At 38.8% G+C, this 21,449-nt stretch overlaps 1 protein-coding gene and 1 long non-coding RNA gene across 2 annotated transcripts in view; one reads left to right on the forward strand and one right to left on the reverse strand.

Annotated features, from left to right (window-relative positions):
• Positions 1 to 13,379, reverse strand: part of LOC309862175 — a 57,036-nt gene extending 43,657 nt beyond the window's left edge. The window contains exon 1 of the long non-coding RNA XR_014310328.1: positions 13,270 to 13,379. This is a non-coding gene — a long non-coding RNA (uncharacterized lncRNA). The remainder of the gene's footprint in view (positions 1 to 13,269) is intronic.
• The window catches only part of LOC309862163 (interleukin-3-like), a 183,296-nt gene that overhangs the window by 101,083 nt on the left and 60,764 nt on the right, over positions 1 to 21,449 (forward strand). The gene's annotated exons all lie outside the window — the stretch shown is intronic.

Here is a 21,449-nt window from a genome sequence, read left to right on the forward strand (position 1 = left end):
GAGCTGTAATGCAGTTACAGTTTACAGTGCTGCTTATTTTTAAGTTGTGAAATATATACATGGGCTTATACATAAATCATACAAGCTTAAAGAATAATAAGGTGAGCACCCCTATAAGCACCACTCAAGAAAGAGGACAATAAAGTCAGTCGGTACCTTAAAAGCCCCTTCTGAGAGACTTTGTCTGGAAAGGTGGAGATGAAGTAGTTGTCCCTATTCCTCCCAGTAAGTATAACTAAAATCCCTGGACATGATATTGAAAACAAACATAAAAATATTCTGAAGGCTAGAGAGAAGAAGGCAGACCAGCTAGGAACCTTGGGACACAAGGAATGATACAGCAATGAGTTCTCTGGGTTTTCTTTTTGCCTTATACATCTCATACTTGGTTGGTGCTGGAGAAGCCTGCAACCTGGGAAGGCCAGCAGATACCAATCAACAAACAAAGAGCCCAGAGAAAAGCCTGCTTCCTCTAGCCAGAGGACTGGGGAAGATGGAAACAGAAAACTTTTTTTCGGTTGTAACCCCCAAACTAATTAATACCTTGACCTCTAGCTTTTGGCTGCATCTTGCAAGTTTTAATGTTACTATTACTTTTGTTACATTGTTACTATCACTCAGTCCAAGATATTTTTTTTCCGTGTGTTTTGTTTTTTGACCTATAAATGATTTAGAATCGTATTTCTTAATTTCCAAATTTGTGGGAATTTTAATCTTTGTTACTAATTTCTTTTGATTTTTTTTAAAGATTTTTAATTTATTTATTTGTCAGACAGAGATGACAAGTAGGCAGAGAGGCAGGCAGGGGGGTGGGGCAGGCTCACCACTGAGCAGAGAGCCCCATGCAGGGCTCGATCTCAGGATCCTGAGATCATGACCTGAGCCGAAGGCAGAGGCTTAACACACTGAGCCATCCAGGCGCCCCTAATTTCTATTTAATTATATTTTGACCAGAAAATATAGTCTTTTTTCAGTCCTTTAAAATTTCTTAAGATTTGTGGGGTGCCTGGGTGGCTCAGTGGGTTAAGCCGCTGCCTTCGGCTCAGGTCATGATCTCAGGGTCCTGGGATCGAGTCCTGCATCGGGCTCTCTGCTCAGCGGGGAGCCTGCTTCCCTCTCTCTCTCTCTCTGCCTGCCTCTCCGACTACTTGTGATTTCTCTCTGTCAAATAAATAAATAAAATCTTAAAAAAAAATTTCTTAAGATTTGCTTAATGATCCAGCAGTGGTAAAGTTTTGAGAATATTCACAGTGAACTTAGAAATAATGTATATTGTGTAGCTTTGGGAGGAGTGATCTATGTACACCATTTAAGTTATGTTTGTAAATCATGTTCAAATACTCTGTATTCTTACTGATTTTTTAATATGCTGTAAGTTACTGTGAGAGGTTTGTTAAGCTCTCTCAGTATGATTGCAAATTTCTGTAGTTATTCTTATATTTCTGTTAATTTTTGCTTTGTATATGTTTGAGGTTATGTTGTTAGGTACATACAAATTTAGAATTGTTAAATCTTCCACATGAATTAAACTTTTTTTGAATTTAACTTTTAATACAATGATGCCTTTTTTATTTTTATCTTTAGTAGTAATTTTTATTTTTATTTATTTTTATTTATTTATTTATTTATTTTTTGTCAAAGAGATTGAGCACAGGCAGAAAGAGTGGCAGGCAGAGGCAGAGGGAGAAGCAGGTTTCCTGCTGAGCAAGGAGCCCGATGCGGGACTCGATCCCAGGACGCTGGGATCATGACCTGAGCTGAAGGCAGCCACTTAACCAACTGAGCCACCCAGGCGTCCCTTTAGTAGTAATTTTTGTATTAAAGTTCACTTTGTTTGGGGTGCCTGGGTGGCTCAGTCGGTTAAGTGGCTGCCTCTGGCTTGGGTCATGATCCCAGGGTCCTGGGATGAAGCCCCTCATCAGGCTCCCTGCTAAGCAGAGAGCCCGCTTCTCCCTCTTTCTCTGCCTGTCCCTCTGCCTACTTGTGCTCTCCCCCTCTCTCTGTCAGATGAATAAATAAAATCTTAAAGTTCACCTTGTTTGATACCTGCATGGTCTCATCAGATTTCTTGGGTTACTATTTGAAGGTAGGTCATTATATACTCATTCCCTTTAAACTCCTTTGTCCTTTCTACCTGTCTCTTATTAGCAGTATATAGTTGGATATTTTAATGCAGTCTTACATTGTTTTGTATTTAGTCCACTTTCAGTTCGTTTAATTATTTATGTATTTGGTTTTTAATCTGTTTTCCTAAGTGCTTTCATTTTTTCCACCTGTTCATGTGTATGTCTCTCTTTGTTTTTTTATCTTTGCCTTCTTTTAACTTTCCATTTCATTTTATTTTATTATTCCATTTTCTCATTCTACTATCTGAGAAGTTATAAACTCTTAACTGGTCTTTAAGTGGTTACCCTAGAAAGTATGACATGCATTTTTTATTTATCATCTTTTAATATTACTTGGTACTTGTATTTCTTCCTAGATTGTACAAGCATCATAGAATGTTTTCAGTTTATATATTTCTCTTTCACTGTATATGTCATTGTTACCTTATTTTTTTTAGCTTTTCTTCTTAGGTTATTTTAGATTTATAGAAGTTACAAAATTGGTACAGAGCATTTTCATGTATAGCTTCCTCTTAGGTTAACATCTTACGTAACTGCTAGATGATTATTGAGGCAAAGACTTGCCTTTGGTGTAATACTGTTGACAAAGTGATGGATTCAACTAGATGTTTTTCACTACTATCCTTTTTCTGTTCCAGAATCCATTCTAGAGTACCACTCTTCATTTATTTGTTTTGTCCCTTTAGCCTCTTTCAGTAGGTATAGTTCCTCTGTCATTCCTTGTCTTTCATGACCTTGACAATTTTGAATAATCTTGGTTATTTTGTAAAGTGTCCTTCATTTTACATTTTGCATCTATCTGTGGTTTTTCATGATGCGATTGGGCTTAGTCGTATTGGGAAGGATGTCACAGGGGTGTTGTCTTCATGTTCCCTGTCAGGAAGTATGTGACATCAGTATGGGTGATTAGGAATGTTAACAGTTATTTTGTTTGTTTGTTGGTTGGTTTTTTAAGATTTTTAAAAAATTTTATTTATTTGAGAGAGAATGAACAGGTAGAGTGGCAGAGGGAGACAAGAAGCAGACTCACCACTGAGCAGGGAGTCTGATGTGTGTCTTAATCCCAGGATACTAGCTAAAGGCAGACACTTAACCGACTAAGCCACCCAGGTGCCCCTCTAGGCTTGTAACCTTGATCACTTGCTTAAGATGGTGTCTGTTAGGATTTTCCATTGCAAAGTTACTATTTTTTCTACTTAAAATTACTAAATATTTGGGCGGAGATACCTTGAGATACTTTGCAAATATCCTATTACTTAAACTTTCCACCTGCTAATTTAAGCATTCACTGGTTCTTCACTATAAGAGTTGTTACTATAGTGTTCTAATGATGATTTTCTATTTTCCTCATTTCTCCTACAGTTGTTAATTGCACTTCTTCTATTAGGATCTTTTGTCTCTTTTTCTTCATTTCTTTCCTTATTTAACCATTTCTGTATATCACTATTAAGTCATAGTTATTCATTTTATTCTCTATGCTATACTCCAATGTTTTTGTTACAGATTTTTTTACTCAAGATTTTCCAGCGTTGTCCCTTTTGAGCTTTCATAGGCAGTCTTCTGCTCTTTGAATATGCCTCCATTTTTTTAAAGCACTTCATCACTTTCTAGCACCATAAGACCTTCCAAGCTCATTTTATATTTCTCCTGCCTCAGCTCTGGAATCAAGGCTCTCCTATGAGCCATGATTCTTATAATTGGAGAATTATATTGAAAACAAAGATACTAGGGGCGCCTGGGTGGCTCAGTGGGTTAAGCCGCTGCCTTTGGCTCAGGTCATGATCTCAGGGTCCTGGGATCAAGTCCCGCATGGGGCTCTCTGCTCAGCAGGGAGCCTGCTTCCTTCTCTCTCTCTCTCTCTGCCTGCCTCTCAGTGTACTTGTAATTTCTCTCTGTCAAATAAATAAATAAAATCTTAAAAAAAAAAAAAAACAAAGATACTAGGGAAACCTGGGGGGTTCAGTGGGTTAAGCCTCTGCCTTCTGCTCAGGTCATGATCTCGGGGTCCTGGGATCAAGCCCTGAATTGGGCTCTGTGCTCAGCGCAGAGCCTGCTTCCCCCCACCGCCGCCACCTCTGCCTGCCTCTCTGCACACTTGTGATCTCTGTCAAATAAGTAAATAGTCTTTAAAAAAAAAAAAAAAGAAAGAAAAAGAAAACAGAGATCCGGGAACTAATGTGCTCATTACTGCTGAGTTAGCTCCTCTAGTGCTTTATAGCAGCTACTACTAGAAAATAAACGTAGGTGACTAACCCACATGAACACACACATCTGTATTCATTTGTCTGCTTCTTTATCTGTGTATTGAAAAACATAATTTCATATTGATAACTCCAATTCTGTTCCAAACAACAGAGTTCATACTAGCTCTCCCCTTTGCTTTATCCCATCTTCTTTCAGGGTAAAAGCCCTGACTCATTATGCACAATATGTTGGTTTGTTCAACTCTAATATACAAATAAAGTCACTTCAAACTTTGTTTCTTAAACCCCTTTGAGAAACAAAGTTTACCAGCCATATTCCAGCACAGTATTTATATGCAGTTCTTTTTATCTTCAGCATTATAGTATCCAGTCAAAACACTGTTTCCTAGACTTAGGTCCATTCCATGGTTCTCCATGTCTTTAAGTACAGTTACATCATTCATGTGTAATATAGTTCATAAGGTAGCCATAATTTTAAGTTTGACTAAATTAGCTTAATTTGTTATACTCTGAAGTTCAGGTTTCTTCCAATATTCTGATGGTTGTTTTTAAATTGTCATATACTAAAATTTACTGTCTTTTTTTTTTTTTAAGATTTTATTTATTTATTTATTTATTTGTCAAAGAGAGAGAGAGCACAAAGAGGGGAGCTGCAGGCAGAGGGAGAAGAGGGTTCCCTACTAAGCAAGGGGCCCAATATGGGACTTGATCCCAGGACTCTGGGATCATGACTTGAGTTGAAGGCAGGCACTTAGCCAATTGAATCACCAGGCACCCTAAAATTTACTCTTTGTAATGTGCAGTTCTGTGGTAGTTGATCAATGCCTGGGGTCCTGTATCCAGCATTGTTGTTGCATAAAAGAGTTTCCTCACACCCAGTTTTCCTTGATCATTCCCCTTTAGAGTGAGTCTTGCTTCCCAACCTCAGCCCTTGTTGGCAACCATTGGTCTGTTTCCATCCATGCAGCTTTGCTTTTTTCAGAGGTTTATATAAATGTCTTTTTTGAGCCTGGCTTGGTTGGCTAATGCATTGAATACTTATCTGTGCTTACCAAAAGTTTGTTCCTTTTGATTAATGCATAGTATTCCATTGTTTGGAAGTACTACCATTTGTATATTGATTCACTAATTGGGTTGTTTGCAGTTTTAAGTGTTTATGAATAAAGCCATTATAAATATTTATGTGCCAGTTGTTGTGTAAACATGAATTTCATCTCTTAGGTAAATAACAATAAGCAAGATTACTGGGTTGTATTATAAGTGTTGTATGTTTATTTAAAAAACTTTCCATACTGTTTTCCACAATGATTTTGCATCCTCACAAACAGCATTAAGTGGATTCTAGTCATTTCACATCCTTGCCAGGGCTTGGTATTGTCATTTTACTTTTTATTTCAGTCATTATACCTGTAAAGCAGTATCTCATCATCTTCATTTCCTTAATGGTTAATGGTAGTCAGCATTTTTGTTTGCTTGTTTGCCTTCTCTTTGTTTTCTTTAGTGAAATGTCTATTCAACGCTTTTGCCTTTTAAAAAAATTAAGTTGTTTATTTTATCACTGAGTTTTTAGAGTTCTTTATGTATGCTGGATACAATGGTTTCTTTTTATCATATGCATTTTACAAGTAACCTCTCCCACTCTTTACTTTGTTAAATTTACTGTTTTTTTGTGGATCATGACTTTTGTGTTACATCTTTGCCTAACCAAGAAATCTTTGCCTAATAAAAGGTCACAAAGAATTTTCTCCTGTATTTCCTTCCAGAAATTTCATAGTTTTAGATTTTATGTTTATGTCTGTAATCCATTTTGAGCCAGTGTTTTGTATTGTGTGAGGTAAGGATTGAGCCTTATTTATTTATTTACGGATGACCGGTTGTTCCAGCAGTATTTTTTTTTTAAGATTTTATTTATTTGTCAGAGAGAGAGAGAGAGAGAGAGTACACATATAAGCAGGGGGAGTGGCAGGCAGAAGAAGAAGTAGGTTCCTCGCTGAGCAAAGAGACTGATGCGGCACTTGATCCCAGGACTCCTGAGATCATGACATGAGCCAAATGCAGATGCTTAACTGACTGAGCCACCCAGGCATCCTATTCCAGCACTACTTGTTGAAAACAGTTTTCTTCTTCTATTAAATGCTTTTGAAGCATTGTTGAAATTCAGTGACCATAGATAATATAGATCTATTTCTGGTCCCTATTCCTTTCCATTAATCTCTGTAGTTATACTTTCACTAATACCACAGTGTCATAATTACTCTAGCTTTATAGTAAGTCTCTGAAATTCTCTGATGCAAGGACTCCAACCTTGTTCTGTTTTGTCAAAATTATTATAGCTAGCTTAGTTTTTTTTTTTAGTTTTCCACGTAAAGTTTAGAAGCAACTTACTGATTTCTACAAATAAATATTGTGATGAGATTTTCTTTTTGTCATAAAATATACATAACAATTTTTACAATTTTTAAAAAAGATTTCATTTATTTTTATTTGATAGAAATAGCAAGAAATAGTGCATGAGCAGAGGGGAGAGAGAGAAGCACATTCCCCACTGAGCAGGGAGCCCGATGCGGGGCTCAATCCCAGGACCATGGGATTATGACCTGAGCCAAAGGCAGTCGCTTAACTGACTGAGCTACCCAGGCACCCCAATTTTTACCATTTTGAAAGTGCACAATTCATTGGCATTCATTACATTCTTAGTGTTATGCAACCACCACCATTATCCACTTCTAGAACATTTTCATCAACCCAAAAGGACACCTTGTACTCATTAAACAGTCACTTGTCATTTCCCCTTCCCCCAACTCATGGAAACTACTAATCTGCCTTCTGTCTCTATGGATTTGCCTATTCTGGAAAGGTCATATAAATGGAATCATACAACAAGTAGCTTTTTGTGCCTGCCTTCTTTCACTAAGAAGAATATTTTTTAAAAAATTATCCATGTTGTGGGATGTATCACTACTTTATTTCTTTTTGGGTGAATAATAATTCATTGCATGATGTAATGGGTTGAATAGTGCCCCCCCAAGATGTATGACATCTTAACACCTAGAATCTGTGATTGTGACATTTTTTGAAAAAAGGGTTATTACAGAAAAATTAAACTAAGGGTCTAAGGTGAGAATATCCTAGACTATCTGTTGGGTGCTAAATCCAATGACAGGTGTCCTTATAAGAGACAGAAGAGAAGAAGACAGAGAAAAGGAGAAGGCCATGTGAAGACAGAGCCAGAGATGGGAGCACTGCAGCCAAGCAAGTTAAGGAATGCCTGGAGCCAATAGAAGTTGGAAGAGGCAAGGAAGGATTCTCCCCTGGTGACTTTGGAGGGAGTGTAGCTTTCTGAGGACTTGAATTTAGACTTCTGCCTCCTGTGTTGTGAGAGAATAAATTTCTCTTGTTTAAGCTGCCCAGTTTGTGGTAATTTTTATGGTAGCCCTAGGAAACAAATACACATGTCTATGTCACCTTTTATTTTTCTAATCATGAGTTTATGGACATTGGGATTATTTATATATTTTTGCCTATTATAAATAGTGCTGTTACAAATGTTCATGTACAAGTTTTTGTTTAAACACCTATTTTCAGGGGTGCCTGGGTGGCTCAGTCGGTCAAGGATCAGCCTTCCACTCAGGTCATGATGCCAGGGTCCTGGAATCAAGCCCTGCATTGGGCTTCTTTCCCTCTCCCTCTGCCTCTTTCTCTCTCTCAAATAATTAAATAAAAATAAAATATAAAAACAAAACAAACAGAACAATGAAAAATACCTGTTTTCATTTATTTGGTTATATACCAAGGAGTAGAATTACCAAGTCATGTAATAATTCTATGTTTAGCTTATTGAGGAACACCAAAGTATTTTTCATAGTTGCTGCCCATTTTACTTCTGACTTTTCCACATTCTCACCAACATTTGTTATTTTCCCTTTTCAACAGAATTACAGCCTTCCCAGTGGCTGTGAAGTTATATCTCATTGTGGTTCTGATTTGTATTTCAGTAATGAATAATGATGTTGAGCATCTTGTCATTTGTTTATTGGCTATTAGTATATCTTCTTTAGAGAATTGTGTGTTCAGGTCCCTTGCCTAATTTTGAATTGGGTTGTTTATCTTTTGTTATTTTGGGCATTTGTTTTTTGTTATCATTTAAGAGTTACTTATATATTCTAGATACTAGACCCCGTATTTGCTTTGCTTTCTTTCATTCTGTGGATTGTCTTTTTCTTTCCTGTTGGTATCCTTTGAAGCACAAGAGTTCTTAAATTTTAATGAAACCCAGTTTATCTCGGTTTTTTTTCTTTGGTTGTGAGTGCATTAGGTATCATATTTCAGAAGCCATTACTAAATCCAAAGTCATGAAGACTTACCTCAGTGTTTCTCTGTAAGAGTTTTATGGTTTTTAGTTCTTATATTTAGGTCTTTGGTTCATCTTTATTTGTTTGCATGTAGATATCTAGTCAGCTCAGCACCACTTATTGAAGAGATTATCCTTTCTATATTGAATGGTCTTGGCACTCTTGTAAAAAAAATCAGTTGACCACAGATGTATAGATTCATTTTGGGCTCTCAGTTATATTTTATTGATATTTTGTTGTCTGTCTGTATGCCAGTACTACACTACTTTAATAACTATAGCTTTATAGTAAGTAAGTAAACTTTCTGTTTTATGAGGTGACTCAAAAGCTCTTACATATACAGGTAACAATAGGAACAACAATGAACTCATAGTATTTTGCGTTTTTGCTTTAGTCCATGGTCAGCAGGGTCCATCGGCTACGGCTTCCATCTCTGGGGGACATCCTTGTTCTCGTCTCATTTGACATGACCTGTGTGAATCCAGGCCCTGATGCCTTCTCCTTTTATTGCCGTGGGGGTGGTCAGGATGACAGTAAATGGTCCCTTCCAGTTAGGCTCCAAATTTCGCACTTGATGGCGACGTATCCAAGCCAATTCCCTGGGTTGGTAAGGATGTGGTTCCACCTCCGTCTCCATTTCATGTGTGGTGGAAAAAGCCTCTACCCAGCCTGAAAAGGTATCTACAAAAACTATCATATACTTGTGCCCATATTTTATGGGTTTCATCTCTGTAAAATCTATTTCCCAATAAATTCCTGGTTCCTTACCTCTTTCTCTCTTCCCTCTTCTCATTTTAGTTCTTCCCACATTAACTGCCTGGCATTGAGCATATCTATCAACTACATCCTGAGCCATACACCCTAATTTAGAAATCTGGAACTGCTTGCCTATAAGCTCCTTGAGTTTGCATGTCCCCAAATGAGTACCCTGATGTATCTGGTGATGTATCTGGTCTACTAACTTCTTACCTAATCTTTGAGGAAGAATTATTTTTCCTGCTTTAGTCTTTCCTGCTTTAGCTCAGTCCCTTTCATAGTCCAATTTAGCCCATTTTGTAAATACTTTAAATCTTCCTCTGAATAGTTTGGTTTTTCTGGTAGGGCTGAAGCCAGGAGTGTACTGTTTCTCGGGCTGCTTGCTTTGCAGCTTGATCTGCTAATTGGTTTCCTTTTCAAATCAGATCAGTCCCCTTTTGGTGTCCCAGGCAATGCATAATGGCCACTTCTTTGGGGTCCCAAATAGCCTGGAGGAGAGCCAATATTTCTCCTCTGTTTTTAATTCCTTTTCCTTCTGCTGTTAATAGGCCCCATTTCTTTTTAAATAGCCCCATGTATATGGAGAGTAGCAAAGGCATGCCTGCTGTCCATATAGATATTGGCGGTTTTACCTTTGGCCATCTGCAGTGCCTTAGTGAGTGTAATCAGTTCTGCTTTCTGTGCCGAGTTTCTGTGTGGCAGGGCTGCCATCCAGAGTTCCTGCTCAGGAGAAACCACCGCAGTCCCCACATACCTCTTTCCATTGACCATGTAGCTACTCCCATCTGTGAACAGAGTCATCTCCGCATCTGGGAGGGGAATGTCTCTGAGATCCTGCCTTATTCCTGTGACTTGGGTTAGGACCTTCCCACAGTCGTGTGGGTGGTCAGCCAACTCCTCTGGCAGCAGCGTGGCTGGATTTAGCACTATCAGGGGCTGGAAGGTCACTCTTGGTTCGTTGGGGAGGAGGCCCTGATACCCCGTCACTTGGGCATTCATCATCCATTGGTCTGGTGGAATCTAGAGAAGGCCCTCGATAGCATGGGTGGTGGTCAAGATGAGATTTTGACTCAGAGTCAATTTACTTGCATCCTTGACCAGGAGGGCCATGGTGGCAATTGTGCAGAGGCAGGGGGGGGGGAACCCAGCTGCTACTGGATCTAGCTTCTTGCTAAGATAGGCTACTGGCCTTTGCCAAGGCCCCAGAGTCTGAGTCAAAACTCCTTTGGCCACCCCTGCTTTTTCATCCATGTACGAATGGAAGGGCTTGGTAACATCTGGGATGGCCAATGCTGGGGCACCCAGTAAGGCTGTTTGTAATTCCCAAAATGCGCCTTCTGCCTCAGCTGCCCGCTCTATCATAGTGAGCCCCTCCTTTTGCCAGTTCACAGAGAAGTCAGGCAGTCTCCACGAACCGTGGTATCCATAGCCTACAGTAGCCCAACGTCCCAAGAAACTCCCTCACTTGTTGGGACGTGGTGGGGCGGGGGCATCGGGTGATCCCCTGTTTCCTGGACTCAGACAGTGAACGCACTCCCTCATGGCTCTGACAGAGCTGTGCTTTCTTTGCTGAAACCCAGTGCCCTTTTTCCTGCAGAGTCTGTAAGAGAGCTCTTGTCCCCCACAAACATGACTCATAGACCTCAGTGGCTACTAGCAAGTCATCAAAATACTGTTACAGAGTGACTCCCAGGTTGGAAGTTCTGTACTTATGCAAATCCTCGTGTAGGGTCTCGTTGAAATGGTGGGTGAATTCTTGAACCCTTGGGGAAGTCTTGTCCAGGTCAGCTGGCCTTGGAATCCTTCCTGTGGGTTGGACCACTCAAAAGCAAAGAGGGCTGAGACTCCCTTGCTAAAGATATGCAGAGAAATGCATCTTTGAGATAAGTAATGAAAATTGGGCTCTCATGTCCACCAAAAAATCAACTGATTTCCCGTCCACTTTAATTTTTACTCTGGTGGCCAGCATTGCCGTCTTCCTTTTGAGGCACTCCCTGGCCCAATATCCTTTTTCCTTATAGTAAGCACACTGATCTGAACCTAAGCCTTCCTGCCTGCCTTCTCTGTGCTTAGGCTTTTCCTTCCATTTACCATCCGCTACCTGCCTCATGTAATGCCAAAACCTTAACTAGTTTTTTTGTCTGTTTTTCATCCTCCTGTGCATCCCTGTTGTTAAACACCTCTTCTGCTATTCCCCCTAACTCAGTCAGATTCTTCCCTTCAAATCCTTCAAATTTCTGAAGTTTCCTCCTTATATCTGGGGCTGACTGACTGGCAAAAGCAAGATTCACTGCCCTCTGATTTTCGGGTGCCTCAGGGTCGATCGGGCTATACATTTTATAGGCTTCAATAAGCCTTTCTAGGAAAACTCCCGGAGACTCATTCTTACCTTGGGTCACCATACTAATTCTGGTTTAGTCTGAGTGTAGCTTTTACTTCTGGAAATTCTTAACCATTTCAGTTCCAGGATTTCAACATATCAAAGACCTGTATTTGTTCTGAAAGTCTCCCATATGAGTTTCCTTTAAGAAAGAATTCATCTTACAAGTGATTTAAAACAATTACAAATGACAAAAAACTCAGAATAGATATGGTTATATATCAAAACATTAAAACATTATTTACCAAAACATTAAAACTTTAGGCAAGTTGTAGTAGTTACAGCATTTACCCAAATGTAACCCAAGGTTTATCATTGATTTAGCAGTACTTCCTGAGTAACTTAGCATATTAAGGAAAAGCCTTATGAGTCAAAAAGATCTCATTTACAATTCTGGGTGGGCAAAGAGAAAACCGTTTACATTTTAACCAATTGTGAACTGTTACAATAGAATTCAGTTAAGCACAAAACATGTTTACCAGTAGATTTCAAAAGCACAAACCTAGTTCCAGCAACCAGCGCTCTAGCATTTCATCCCATTTGTCATCCAAAAAAACTTCAAAGTTTCAGGCTAGCAAAGACCCTGAAAGCCACTTTAACAATTACCCATTAAAACTCTGAGACAGACAGTCAACCATCAGTTCAGCCATCCCTCCACCTACAGACCTCACGTTCCACATGGGCCCATTCCACTTCAGATGCCATGCTTTCCCGCCAGCAAGAGGGAGGGGGTAGGCAGTCCACGTCGGGCCAGAGAAGGCAAGGAACTCCCCGAAACAAAGGGAGTTTCGGCAGCTGCTTGGGAATATCCCTTAAAGTCTCTGTCTGGAGTTAGATTAACCCCAGTTGGTTCCAGTTATAGCCCTTAACACAGAAAATGAGTGAGGGAGAAGCCCCACATCTATTATAAGGAACAGGGAGACAAAAGTCAGAATCCCCTTACTCTCTGATTGCCCCATTCCTTCAAACACAACAAACAACACAGCAGACAACAAAAAGGCAAGACAAAGACAACTGCAGGCCCAGCGGTCCTGCCACCAGTGGGGATTTTCTAGGGGGACTCAAACTCCCTGTCGATCTACCAGCAGAGGGATGGGGTGTCCCCGCATCCACTCCAGCCTTGGGGAGCATGGCTGCGTCCAGCTTCTCCCCAGTGGGCCATACCCTGGAGCTCCAACCACACAGACAGACAAGATCCTAATACCTCCAGAAGCTTTTCCCAGAAATTCCAATGCTGGCTCAGTTCTCGTCGTTTGATCCCGGACAAGCCCACAGTGTTAGGGTCCGTGATCAAAGGAATGAAACCGACACAAAGCAAAAGTCAAGCAAAGCTTTATTTCGCGCCAAGCATTGAAAATCGAACTGACCAGTCGGGGCCGTCCCTTACAAAGAGGCGACAACGACCAGGCACCGACCCTGACGACTTCCCCATACAAAGCGACTCCCCTTACCTGGTGGCGCTGCTCCCTGGCGAGGCCACTCCTGACGACCATGATGCTCCTGATGAAGCTGCTCCCCACGACCCCGATGCTCCCGACAACCCTGACACTATTACTACTCCTCCCCTGCCTCACAGACTAACCTTTATAGAGGTGGTTGAGCCCAGCCCACACACAGGTAGCCAATGAGATTGCAACACACAGGGAAAACTGCACAGTCATGCTTGGTCAGCAATACGGGTGACCAATTGAATTTCAATTCACCACAGTAAATATATGTGTACCCCACTGATTGGATGTCTCCATCCGGCCTGGCCCGCCGCTATATCCGGGGTTTGCAAGTAAATTCCTCTGGGAGGCGTGGGGTCAATCTAAGCCCACAACGAAATGGCTCCCTCTGGCCAAGCAGGCCCTTACAGCTAGGCCCTACAGAATGATGGTGAATAGAAATGGTGAGGGCAAAATATTTGTCTCATTTTCAATCCCAAGGAGAAACATTCAGTTTTTCACCATTAAATATGACATAAGTTAAAGGTTTTATGCAGCTCACTTTTGTCAGATTATGAATATTCCTTTTTCTTCCTAATTTGCTTTATTTATTATGAATGGAAGTAGAATTTTGTCAAATGCTGTTTTTCAAAATACTGTTACAATCAATCATATGGGATTTTTCTTTAGTCTATTGATGTTATGGATTGCATTAATTAAGTTTATTTATTTATTTACTAAAGATTTTATTTATTTATTTATTTGACAGAGAGAGACACAGCAAGAGAGGGAACATAAGCAGGGGGAGTGGGAAAGGGAGAAGCAGGCTTTCTGCTGAGCAGGGAGCCAGATGCGGGGCTTGATCCCAGGACCCTGGGATCAGGACCTGAGCTGAAGGCAGATGCTTAATGACTGAGCCACCCAGGTGCCCCTTAAGTTTTAAATATTAAACTCACCTTTCATTCCTGGGTTAAACCCCACTTAGTCATGATGTTATCCATTTGATATATTGATGGATTTGATTTGCTAATATTTTGTTATAGATTTTTATATCCATGTTCATGGAGAACATTGGTCTATAGTTTTTTTTTTCCATGTAATTTTTGAAAATTGTTTTATTAGGGTGATGCTGACTTCATAAAACTTGTTGGAAAGTGTTTCTTTCTATTCCATTTTGCTGAAGAGTTTGCTTAAATTGTTAGTATTTCTTCCTTAAATGTTTGGTAGAACAGTGAACCCATTTGTGCCCAGAGTTTTCTTTGCTGGGATACACTTTGATTAGTGTAGGATTATTCTGGTTAATTATTTCATCTTCTCTCCCTTTGCCTATTTGGAAACCTAAGGCCATCGGATATAAACAAGATATTACTGTATTTAGGGATATTCTGTGTTTCTTCTTAGAAGTTTTCATGAACTTCTCTAACAAGCTTTTTAAGGAGTGAAAAGTTCCTGATGTTGAGACATTTAGTCGAAGAGAAATTAAGATAGCAGGGCTCTGAACCACTGGTTCTGTGATTTAGGTGACTGAGAAGAACTAAACTCCTGAATATCATCTCTTACCTGATACTTAGCAGTGTCGGGTTAAACCATCCTTACCTTCAAGTTTCTTCTCTCATTGATACCACCTGTATAAAACCATCTATGATATGCTTTTTGAGAAACCAAGCCAGGGGAAAATATTTGGGTACAGGCTGATACACACTCTTACCACATAAGTTAAGGACCTTTTTTCATCCTAAAGCAGGTCTTAATTGCTTTTAAATGAAATTTTAAATAGAAAATTTTATAGATGCTCTTTTATATAGAAAAGAATGTTTAAAATCCTGTAATTTAGAACAGTGAAAAAAATGTCTTCTTGAGAATTAACTTATTTTTTACATTACCATAGAAAAAAAGATTGTGTGCTATTTACAAATTTAGTCCTGTGGCCAGGCAGTTATTAAGGGAAGAGTTATTTAGTATAATGCCCTCTTAGACCCTGTTTTTTAAGTTGTGCTTAATGTGCAGGCTCTTTTCAAGATAAGAGTGGTTTATTTTGTTTTGAATAGTTGTTTGTTTGTTAAGATTTTATCTATTTGACAGAAAGCAAGAAAGCATCAGCAGGGTGCATGGCAGAGGTAGAGGGAGAAACAGGCTCCCTTCTGAGCAGGAAGCCAGTTGTGGGGCTTGATTCCAGGACCCTAGGATCATGACCTGAGCTGACAGGCAGATGCTTACCCAGCTGAACCACCCAGGTGCCCCATTTTGAATGGTCTTCTATTTAGTTCTTCTGCTTCTTCTTTTTCTGCTTCTTCTTCTTTTTTAAAGATTCTATTTGACAGAGAGAGATGCAGTGAGAGAAGGAACACAAGCAGGGCGAGTAGAAGAGGGAGAAGCAGGCTTCCCACAGAGGGGCTTGATCCCAGGACCCTGAAATCATGACCTGAGCCAAAGACAGATGCTTAACAACTGAGCCACCCAGGTGCCACTATCTAGTTCTTCTTGAATGAGCTTTTGCTGGTTTGTGTCTTCCAAGGAATTTTTTCCATTTCCTCCAAGTTGAATTTATTAATGCCACAGTGGTCTGAAATGATAGCTCTTCTTTCATCCTTGATAAAGGAAGTTTGTGTCTTTCTTAAAAATACCATTCTGGCTAGATACTTGTGTTTTGTTGACCTTTTCCAGGAATTAACTTTTGGTTTCATGGATTTTCTCTATTGTTTCTCTGTTTCTAGTTCCATTGATTTCTACCTTACCAATACTTTCCTTCTTTCTACTTGCTTTGCATTTAATTTCCTCTTCCTCTATACTCTTAGGATAGAAGGTTAGGATAGTGACTGTAAATGTTTCTTCTATTCTAATATAAGCATTTAATGATACACATTTATAGGTAAGCCCTGTTTTGGCTGTATCATGCACAGATTTTAATTAAAAAATTTATATTGGGATAATTTTAGATTTATAAAGCAGTTGCAAAGATAGGACAGTGAGTTCCCATATGTATTTCACCCAGGTTCCCATAATACTAACAACTTTATACAACCATATTTCTCAAAACTAAGGGATTAATAGTGATACATTGCTATTACCATAAGATTGAGACTTTAGGGTGCCTGCATGGCTGGGTAGGTTAAAGTATCTGCCTTCAGCTCAGGTCATGATCCCAGGGTACTGGGATCAAGCCCCACATTGGGCTTTCTTTCAGCAGGGAGCCTGCTTCCGCCTCTCTCTCTGCCTGCCTCTCTGCCTACTTGTGATTTCTCTCTCTGTCAAATAAATAAATAAAATCTTAAAAAAAAAAAAAAAAGATTGAGCCTTTATTCAAATTTCATCAATTTTTCTACTAATGTCTGTTTCTGTTCAAAGACCCCGTTCAGGAACATCAGTACATTTAGTTATCCTGTCTCTTTCATTTATTCTTTTCTTGTTTTCTATGCTATTAACAATTTTAAAGAGTACTAGTCAGATATTTCCTAGAAGGGCCTTTAACTTAGGTTTGTCTGATTTTTTTAAAAAGATTATTTATTTATTTATTTATTTATTTATTTATTTGACAGAGAATAAGTAAGCAGAGAGACAGGCAGAGAGAGAGGAGGAATGCAGGCTTCTTGATGAGCAGAGAGACCCCATTTTTTTTTTTTTTTGTAAGGATGTCTGATATTTTCTTATGATTAGACAAAACATATGGGTTTTGGAGAAGAATATGCCCTTCTTGCATCATTTTAGATGCACGTGATATCAACGTGACTTGTTACTGGTGATGGAAGCTTTAATCACTTGGTCAAGGTCATCACATACATTTGATGTATCTTTTCATTTAAATAAATTCAAAATATTTTCTGATTTCCTTTATGACTTCCACTGTGACTCATGAGTTATTTAGAACCATGTTGCTTAATTGCCAAATGTTTGGGGGTTTTCCAGATAACCTTTCTAAATTTTTACTTCTAATTTTGTTCTGTTGTCAGAGAATATACTTTGCATTATTTTGGTTTTAAATTTGTTGAGGATTGTTTTATGGCAAAGAATAGGGCATACCTGGTAAATGTTTTGTGTGTGCACTTGAAAAAAATATGTATTTTGTCAGTGGGTTGAGAAGAGTGTAAATGTCAAGTTGGTTGATAATGTTTAGGTTTTCTATATCCTTACTTATTTTCTGTTTTTTCTTTCTCTTACTGAAGAGGGTTGAAATCTATCTGCAATTGTGGATCTTTGAATTCTGCTCAGTTCTGTTAGCTTTTGCTTCATGTGTTTTGAAATTCTTTGTTAGGTGTGTACATAATTAAGATTGTTATGTCCTCTCTGTTAATTTACCCCTTTTTTATTATGTCTTTTTTATACCTGCTAATATTTCTTGTTCTGAAGTCTGTTTTGTCTGATATTAATATGGCCATTCCAGCTTTCTTTTGATTTGTGTTTTAGTTATATATAATTTTCTGTCATTTTACTTTTAAATTTATAGACTTAAGTTTTTAGAGAAGTTTCAGGTTTAGATAAAAACAGTATAAAGTACAGAGTTTTGGGTCACCTGGCTGGTTAGTTTGGAGGAGCATGGAACTCTTGATCAGGGCTGTGAGTTTGAGCTTCATAAGGATTATAGAGATACTTAAATAAATAAAACTTCAAAAAAAGAAAGTACAGAGTTTTACCATTTTCCTTTTTTCCTGCCCCTATACAGTTTTTACTATTATTAACGTCTTGCATTAGTGTGATATATTTGTTAAAGTTCATTAGCACATATTGATTATATTATTATTAACTAATATCCATAGTTTATAATAGAGTTTGCTCTTGGTCTTACACAGTTCTTTGGATTTTGACAAATATATAATGACATGTATCTGCCTATGGTGTATCATACTGAATAGTTTCACAGTCCTAAAAATGCCTTGTACCTCACCTATCCATTCATTCACCCTCTCTCTGTGAACTTCTGGCAACCATTGATCTTTTTACTGTTCCACAATTTTGCCTTTTCTGGAATGTCATGTAGTTGGAGTCATACATTATGTAGCCTTTTCAGATTGGCCTCTTTCATATAGGAATATACATTTAAGATTCTAACATGTCTTTTCGTGGCGTGATAATTTATTTATATCGATGAATAATGTTTTATGGGAGTACATTGGTTATTATACATTCACCTTCTGAAGGGTATCTTGGGTGCTTCTAGGTTTTGGCAATTATGTAAAACTGCTATAAACATCTGTATGCAGGTTTTTGTGTGAACATAAGTCTTAAGCTCATTTGGGTAAATGCCAAGGATCCCAGTTCTGAATCATATGGTAAACTGTAAGAAACTTTGTAATGAACTGCAGACTATCTTCCAGAGTAACTGCCCCTTTTCACTCCCACCAATAATGAATGTGAATTCCTTTGCTTCACATTCTCATTGTGCACTTGGTGTTGTTGGCATTTTGGTTTCTCAGCGTTCAGATAGGTGTGTAGTAGTATCTCATTGTTTAAATTTGCAATTCCTTAATGGCATGTGTTGTTGAGCATCTTTTGATATACTTCTGTCTTCTTTGATGAGATATTCAGATACTTTGACCATTTTTTCATTGGTTTTTCTTATTTTTGAGTTTTAAGAGTTCTTTGGATATTTTGGATAGCAGTCTTTTTTTTTTTTTAAAGATTTTATTTATTTATTTGACAGAGAGAAATCACAAGTAGGCAGAGAGGCAGGCAGAGAGAGAGAGGAGGAAGCAGGCTCCCCACTGAGCAGAGAGCCCAATGCGGGACTCGATCCCAGGACCCTGAGATCATGACCTGAGCCGAAGGCAGCGGCTTAACCACTGAGCCACCCAGGCGCCCTGGATAGCAGTCTTTTATCAGATATTTATTTTGCAAAGGTTTTTTCCCGGTCTGTGTCTTGTCTTTAATTATTTTGGCATCATTTTACTTTTAACCTGTCTTAAGTGGGGTTCTTTTATATTGCATATAATTGTCTTGATTTTTCACCCAATTTGATAATCTCTGTCATTTATTTTTTTTTTAAGATTTTATTTATTTATTTGTCAGAGAGAGTGAGCACAGGCAGACAGAGTGGCAGGCAGAGGCAGAGGGAGAAGCAGGCTCCCCGCCAAGCAAGGAGCCCAATGTGGGACTTGACCCCAGTACGCTGGGATCATGACCTGAGCCGAAGGCAGCCACTTAACCAACTGAGCCACCCAGGCGTCCCTCTGTCATTTATTTTGTGTGTTTAGACCATTTATATTTAATATGATTATGATATGATTGGATTAAAAGCTATCATTTTTCTCATTGATTCCTGTTTGTTCCATCTGTTCTTTTTTTCCTTTTATCCTCTTTTTCTGCCTGCTTTTAGATTGATTATTTTTTATGATTCCATTTTATCTTCATTACTGGCATTATTTGTCCCTCTTTCAAACAAATTTTAGTGGTTGTCCTAGAGTTTGCAATATAGTCTTTTATTAATCACAGTCATTTTCCAGTAGTATTATACTATTTCATGCATAAGTTAACAACTTTATGGGGCACCACAGTGGTGCACTTCAGCTCAGGTCATGATCCCAGGGTGCTGGGATCAAGCCCCGCATTGGGCTCGCTGTTAAACAGGGAGCCTGCTTCTACCACTCTCTCAAAAAAAACCTTGTAATAATTCCATAATACTTAGCTACTGTTTTTGCTTTAGATAGTCATATATTTTTTAGGTGATTAAAAATGTGAAAATATATTTTATATTTGTCTTCATTTATCCTTTCCTAGACACCTTTATTTCTTTATTTTTAAAAAAGATTTTATTTATTTATTTAACAGAGAAAGAGAAAGCACAAGCAGGGGGTGCCTCCCGCAGACAGAGGGAGAGGGAGCAGCAGGCTTGCAGCAGCAGGCTCAATCCCAGGACCCTGCTGAACACAGACACTTAAACATCTGAGCCACCCAGGCACCATGACACCTTTATTTCTTGGTATAGATCCAAGTTTCTGTTGGGCAGACCTGTGGGTAGTAAATGATAAGCTTTTATTTATCTGAAAATATATTTCACATTTCTGGTTTCTACTCCATCATGTAAGGAGCATAGAAGTTTCTATTCCATCCTAACAACAAGTAAAAAAGCTGTACACCCTGAAAAATCAACAACTCTTTCAGATCCATCTGAGAAGTGAGATCACAGAGCAAACCTCTGTCCCATAAATTGGAGACATATGGATAGATGGTTCTAACTGGATCAGAAACCCACCTCCATTGGAATGAGTACTGGGATAAAAAAGACCTAAACCATGATTAACAAACTGCTGGAGGTGCAGTGTGGACAAGCTTAAGAAATAAAAACTCCAGGGGGATCCCAGTTATTACAAGGCTCTCATGTTTTTATGAGTTTTACCTCAGAAAAATCTACCAAGTTCTTACAGTGAAAATCACAGAAAAATCTACTCACACTTTCAAAAAGGGTAGAGAAAAGAAACCATTTTGAATTATGCCAGTGCATTATCTTCTTGATAAGGCCTGCCTCCAGGAGAAATTATATTATTAGAGCATAATCTGCTGGTGTTTTATCAGGGCCTAATCATCTTGAGGGAGGAAAATTATCGAATTCTAGTTCACTCTTGCCTTCCATGTGGTGAAGGGAAATACCCCTTTAGCCATTCTCTCCCCACTAAAGGGGGGGAAAACTTGAGAAATATTGGTGAAGTTGACTGTCCATGGGCACAGGCTTATCAAAACACTGAGACCTAATCATGGGACTGTAAAACACTTCTACTGTCTCCACACTTTATCACTACTTACTAAGGCCTGTTCACCACAGTTTGTTTTACTGAGTGCATCATGTCTTCCTTTCAACAAGAGACTACAAACCATACTAAAAGGAAAAAAAAAAAACCACAGTTTGAAGAGACAGAGCAAACATCAGAACTAGACTAGATGTGGAGGGGGTGCTGGGGTTATCAGACCATAAATTTAAAATGACAATGATTAATATACTAAAGACTCTAAATTCTTCTTTTTCTTCAATTCTGTTTCTTTCTTCTGGGACCCTAATCACACATATGGTATACCATTTAGTATTGTCTCATAGCTCTTGGATACTCTGCTCTGGTGTTTGTTTGTTTGGGGGATTTTTTTTTTTTTAAGATTTTATTTATTTATTTGACAGAGGGGTCACAAGTAGGCAGAGAAGCAAGCAGAGAGAGAGGGGGAAGCAGGCTCCCCGCTGAGCAGAGAGCCCAATGCGAGGCTCGATCCCAGGACCCCGAGATCAT

Source organism: Mustela nivalis (genome assembly GCF_964662115.1).
Source record: "Mustela nivalis genome assembly, chromosome: 3".
Classification (NCBI taxonomy): Eukaryota; Metazoa; Chordata; class Mammalia; order Carnivora; family Mustelidae; genus Mustela; species Mustela nivalis.